Source organism: Papaver somniferum, unplaced genomic scaffold (genome assembly GCF_003573695.1).
Source record: "Papaver somniferum cultivar HN1 unplaced genomic scaffold, ASM357369v1 unplaced-scaffold_137, whole genome shotgun sequence".
Lineage (NCBI taxonomy): Eukaryota > Viridiplantae > Streptophyta > Magnoliopsida > Ranunculales > Papaveraceae > Papaver > Papaver somniferum.
The window spans coordinates 20954020-20960366 of record NW_020622934.1 but is presented as its reverse complement, the minus strand read 5'-3'; the positions used below and the strand labels follow the sequence as shown (position 1 = coordinate 20960366).

At 37.7% G+C, this 6347-nt stretch overlaps 1 long non-coding RNA gene across 1 annotated transcript; it reads left to right on the top strand.

Moving 5' to 3' along the window:
• Nucleotides 1-287: 287 nt before the first annotated feature.
• Nucleotides 288-3550, top strand: LOC113334346. Its single transcript, XR_003352717.1, has 3 exons — nt 288-1607; nt 3039-3107; nt 3199-3550. It is a non-coding gene; the product is annotated as an uncharacterized LOC113334346 (long non-coding RNA).
• Nucleotides 3551-6347: the final 2797 nt, after the last annotated feature.

The following is a 6347-nucleotide window of genomic DNA, read 5'->3' as shown; positions in this document are numbered from 1 at the left end:
TAATTATCCAGCACGCTGACCTTGTCTCTCGCTAGGGTCATGCAACTTGTAAGTAAGGCTCTAGAGTGGGCATCCCGATATAGGATGCTGAGATTTTAATAGGCACCCATGAAATGTGATAGCCAAAGCACTACACGTAGAAAACAAGTGGTGGTACATAATATGATAATGAGATGTTACAGAGTATCTAGGGCCATGGAAGAGTATGGCCGAATGTAATGCATTTCTTTTTCTTATCTACCAGAGTTCTTTTCACAACCAAATTATAGGAGATACATACTCTTTATCGCTCGATTCCCCCCTTTCTCCTCTTACTTGTTCAGGAGATGTTACCAAATGTTCCGATCCTTGTGGTGTAAAGCAGGACCAAATCTCTAAAGGAAGACCACCATTAATGGACAATCATCATCATCATCAGCAGCAGCAAGCCTGTATACTATCTTCAGATTGCAGAATCCAGATTTTCTTATGAAACCTAGGGTTAGTTTCATGTTCACTAGTAATAATCTTCTTCTGATTCTTCATTTATTGTTAGTTATTTGATAAGTTCATGTGGATTATCTGAAAATGTGGCTCTCACTGTTTCTAAGCAAATTAGTTTTAACATTATTTCAAAATTATGGTTTCACTAAGCCTCACATTTCAAAATTCATCTCCAAGCGACCAGCGTTCTTGTTATCATCTAAAGGGCTACATGGAATAGAACTAGCAAACTATGTCTCAAGGAACTCAACCGTCCTGAAATATAGCCTAAAATCCCGATTAGGTCCTTCGTTTGATATCCTTAAGACCATTGTTCATACTGATACAAACGTCATTAAAATGAGTAAACGGTTCACTTGCATTCTCAACTTAAATGTAGTCGAAAGGTTGATGGTCAATCTAGAGATTTTGAGATGTGAAGGTGTCCCTGAATCTAATATACGGGTTAATGGAAAAGGTTAATGGAATGGGTTTTGATCCTTTACTTACAACATTTCTTGTAGCTATACGGTTATTGACCCAAATGAGCGAAGCCACTTGGAAGTCAAAAATGGATGTTTACAAGAGATGGGGTTGGTCTGAAGATCAAATTCAAACAGCATTTAGGAAAAATCCTTGTTCTATGACGTATTCTGAGAGCAGGATTATGGCAGTTTGGGTTTTTTGTGAATGAAAGGAGTTATTTCATTGACTATTGGGGAAAACCCAGTGATTTTAAAAATTCTTGTTCTATGATGTATTCCAAGAAGAAGATTATGGCAGTTATGGGTTTTCTTGTGAATGAAATGGGTTATGATTCATTCAGTCTAGTGGAAAACCCGGTGATTTTGAATGCTAGCTTGAAGGGGAGAGTTATCCCCAGGGGCTTTGTTATCAGAATTTTAGTCTCGAAGGGTCTGATTGAAGAAAAAAATTCTCTGAGGTCACTTTCAAGAATGACTGATAACTCCTTCGCAGACAAGTTTGTGAAGCTGTATGAGCAAGAAGCTCCAGAGTTAATAAAGGTATTCCAAAATCAGTATGAGCGAGAAGCTCCTGAATCGATGAGGGTATTCCAAAGTTAGATGAATAACCGAGAGCTACTTTCGAAATGAAGGATTTGAAGAGTTTATTACGCGCTACTGGTATGTAGTCTTTCTCTTACTTTCTTTAACGCTTTAGTTGTATGTTTATGTCTTCAAGAATCAAGTTAGTTGAGTGTATGAAGTATGAACACTGGCGAGTTATTTTTCGGAAAGCTCTTAAACTTCTGTCCACATGATTATGTTCAAAATGACGTTTCATTGAAACTGAGAATATAACTAAACATAACTAGAAATAGTGATAAGGGGAGGTGCTTCTCTTATTTTTTGGGACAGGATTTAATCTATCAATTTGGGGCTAGGCTTGTTGCTCAACTACTGTTGTCAGTGACATTGATTGTGGAAGTAACACTATAAAGGTCTTTGTAAATCAGCACTAATACTGTTCTGGGCCTTTTGGCATGTCTGTTAGATATGTGTTGTTTAAATTCCTTGGTAATCAGTAAGAAACTAAGAATGCTAAGTTTCATGTAGTAAAGTATGGCAGATTAATACCCCCTTGGTGAAATGTTACGCTTACAAAGAATTAAGCTGTTGCTTTTGGAAAAACTTCAAAAACATGTCAAGAATCAGCAAAATAGAGACTTTTTTGCATTTTATGACAATCAGTGATAGTTGTCAAACTTTCGCCATGTAATTACAAGGATACTTTTATTTAGTAGAAATATACATTTGTAGGCTATGATATGTGTGGCAGAATGGGTAAAATGATGTGTGGGATCTGATAATCAGTTCAGATTCAAATGCTGGTTTAATAGCCTCTAACTCTAGCAGTATTCCATGGTTCATTCTATCAAAGACGGAATGAATCTATATGTGTCAGATTGCAGGGTAAATTGGGTGCAAATTTATAGGGAGATTAACATTTCCGCTATTGAATTCAACCTGATTTCCTGTAAGGTCTAGAGTCCCCTCATCATATATACCATTACCATCGTTTTAGTTAGAGATATTCTGTATGCAGTGTAACAGTAGTCAGAAAAAGGGACTGTCCTGTTTACCGTTTTGTTTTGAATCTTGTTTGCCCCTTAATGGGGTAGTTTGATGTATATTTGGTGATTCTTTGAATAAAATTCTTATTCATCGAGTAAAAAAAATCCTTTATGCGTAGGGTGTACTATGCTAGATTGTTGTTTGAGTCCAGTCTTATCATAATCTACAGCGAGCTGAAGTTTTTCTAGATCTACTGCTTTTGTTCTTTTGGAATTTTCGTATTTGAAAGTGGTTCGTTTTATTTTCCATCCTTTTGAGGTAGTTTCAGTGTGTATCTGACGCACAAGTAGAGCTTGAACAAAATAGATGTTCCTTCTTAACACCTTTTTTTTTCTTTTTTCATATGCAAGTAACAAATGACTGATAATGTTTGCGACTTCATCTCTTTTTTTATTGTGGTGCCATCTTACTTATCTTGAGGTTATTATCATTATGTCGTTCGCGCTGGTGATATATTTTTATCCATCTTGTTTATTTCAGACAATACCGAGTTGGGGACAGCTTGTGGGCGATAATACCATGTTTCATGCCTTGGTACCATTGATCCATGTGAGACAAAAATGTCCCTTTTCTTCAACTCCTATGTTTAGTGGATCTTCTTCTTTTGCCTGACACTTACTTTCGGTTCTTTTTCTTCCAGATGATTCTGATTTCATCAAAACCCTTGCTGGTGACCAGTAAGCAGAGAAAGCTAGTGGTTCAGTGTATCCAGTCACTAGATTCAGAATTTACCTTGTTTGATATTCACCTTTTCTCTGTCCTCAATCTTTTTTAAGTTGAGCTATATTTGATTTGAATCATATCATCTTTTTTAAGTTAAGCTATCTTTTTTAAGTTAAGCTAAATTCTGGAAGTATGCTTCTGCACTTTATGAGACAATTTTTTGTATTTTCCACAGCATTGCCAAGTGCCACTGCTTCAAAAATGTAAAATGTCATTTTTTTGGTCATTTATATTTTTTTTGCAATAACTCTTCAACATTCAACTGTAGGTTTGCATCAGTTGTAACAATGAATTTTCTCTGGGATTTTTAACTTACATCACCTGAGTTTCACAGGTGGTTTAACCCGACTTACCTTAGTGTTTGTGAGAGGGGTCTGTGTGGGAAGTAGGCACAGGGAAGGAAATTCAGCTATTGGCACATAACTGGATACCCGCAGTGAGTAACACTCCGAAAACAGTTGATGAAGTTGTTGACCCCCACGCAAGGTTGTGGAACTTCAGCTTTCTTGATCTGGCGTTTCAACCATCAGCCAGCGTGGGAAAGTATTGTTTCGATAGGTTTGTAGAACTCTAATACAATGGCTGATAGGTTAGTGGGCTCTTTCACCAGCAATAGTATCCTCACTGTGAAGACATTGTATGATCATACGATATATAAGACTCACAATCTAACAGTCCAGAGACGCGACCTATCAAAACACTATTTGGACCCAAATATGGAATCTAGACATCATGCCAATGTAAAAAAGGTTTGCTTGTTTACTATCTTTGTCGTGCTCATTTACCTTTGGGTGTTCATGGTTTTTAATCTTGGCAATTTCAGGCCTAAATGCTAAACCCAGAAAGGAATGTATGTTCACACCTAAAGACTGTCAAGATTACGTAAGGCCATATGCAACGAACGTCATAAGTGTCTATAACAGAAAGTAGAGTGAGTTTTCTTCTGAATCTTTATTGCATTTCTTAAAATCGATCACCATTTTTGCAGGATTCAGTTAGTTATTCTTTTTTGTTCTGTCGCCTTGGCCTAAAATCATAGGATACTATTAGGATATGTAAGTAATATGTGGTTATAAGTAGTAGCCTCTCTCACAATCCTCTGATTCCTCCAGTGAGTCCAGTCCATCATAGTATCCTTTCCATGAATTAAATTCACCAGTCTTTCACAGTCACCCTCCAACCAGAAACATGATATGCCCTCATCTCTGGCCCATTTGGCAACCTGTAGAAGAGCGAATCTTTGAGGATTTCAGACGTAGATGCTTTCCCATCACCTGTTTACCAGGAGAACGAACATTCTGTCCAGTCTTTGCTGTCAGACCTAATTTGGAATCAACATCACACGGGCATGGAAGATCAGCAACTGAAGTATTTGATGCAGACACAGTAGTTGCTGAAGGATCCTCACACCGCTCAAAAAATCCACAGCCTCCATCTTCGTCGCTAACAGGGCACCTGAAAAACTCACAACCAGGATTAACAGTAATAATTATGCATTTTCCAGAACCACAGGGACAAAGTTTCTTTCCATGGTTCTTTTCTGGGAATACTACTCTTGCATTCTTACAATCCCAATGCCCTAAGGCTCCACATTGGATGCAATAAGCAGCACAGTCTAAAGGAACTGCAACCTTCTTTGATCTTTGTCGTTCATCATGATTGATGACATTCTTACTCTTTGCTGATAAAGATTTGATCTTAGATTCTGCATCTGAGACAAAATCATCTTCGATGATCTCCTTCGGATTAGCAGCGCCGTTGGGTTCCATGGCTATGAGCTCTTTTTCGCTAGCATGAGATTTAATCTCTCCATCCGTTTCTATCTCCTTCATGGTTCCAGAGTGAATCTCCGTGGAATTGAATAGAGGGTTGTTAGAGATGAGGGTATGGTATTGAGATGGCTACTTTTATTCTTACGACGGTGTTCTGTTCTTCTTTGTTTTTCTGTTCTTTCGAGTTCCATTCTCTCCTAAATGACTACCACACACTTCTCAACTCCTTTTGTTCTACACCATATGTAACTCATATGTACAAAATATGAGCTGGTGGAGCCTGGTTACCTTACAAGTGTGTATATTAGGACGTGATATCTTCACCATATCGACTTCACGGCTAAAAAGACTACAGAGGAGAAGTTTTTTTTGCTGAACTGACAACTACTAACGAGGAGGTTCGTTGTGCCTGCTACATGTAGGTGTATTGTTTTGCTTGCTAATTGATTTGTTTGTCAATCGGGGATCACTACTATCAAGTATTATGATTCATGACTAAACTCATCTTGCAGGAGATAAATACAACGGCTGCCGCTATTGCCATACTCATAATGTTCAGCATTCTAGGAGTGGAGGATTCATGGCCTTACCTTGCTGGATTATTTCGTGAAACTATAACTCATTGGCTTGTGTGAATTGAAACTTAATTGAGAGTCTGAATATGTTTGACGCATGGTAGGTGATTTAATTTAAAGTCATTTTCATATTCTTATTTATGGATTGTCGTGCTCTCCTTTTACCAGCAGTTTCTTCTATTTTTCTAAGAAGAAAGTACGAAACCCGAAAAAGGGCAGTTTACTACTAGTAGGCTAGTAGCTAAATCAATGTTGACCCTTTTCGTTGAAGAAACTTAATGTAACAAGAGAAAGCTGGACTGTAGCGTAAGAGAGGGAGGGATAAATGTTGATGGGATTTGATTAGAGATGTCTATTGCCTAGTAATAGCCTTGGGAAAGAAACTACGCAAAAGAAATATACTCCTTGTTAATCAATAAATATGACCCACAAAACAATAAACCAGTCTAGTTGTTTCACTTTTCAGTCTTGTTTACAAGTAGTATATTTTGATTGAGGTCTCATTTGGCAGTGTATCTGTAGCCGTATTATTCCATTGCCAACGTATAAGACCATAACAATTGTATAGGACCACAACTCAGTCATGGTGGTTTCGTTTTTGCATTGAGCAGTGTTGTTCCGCGCAGCTAGATAAGCAAGCGGCTTAGTAATCGTCGGATTGATTCCCTAACTGCTGGATTAACATTAAGAAAGCTTTTCCTGTTAAAAATAGTCGGCAA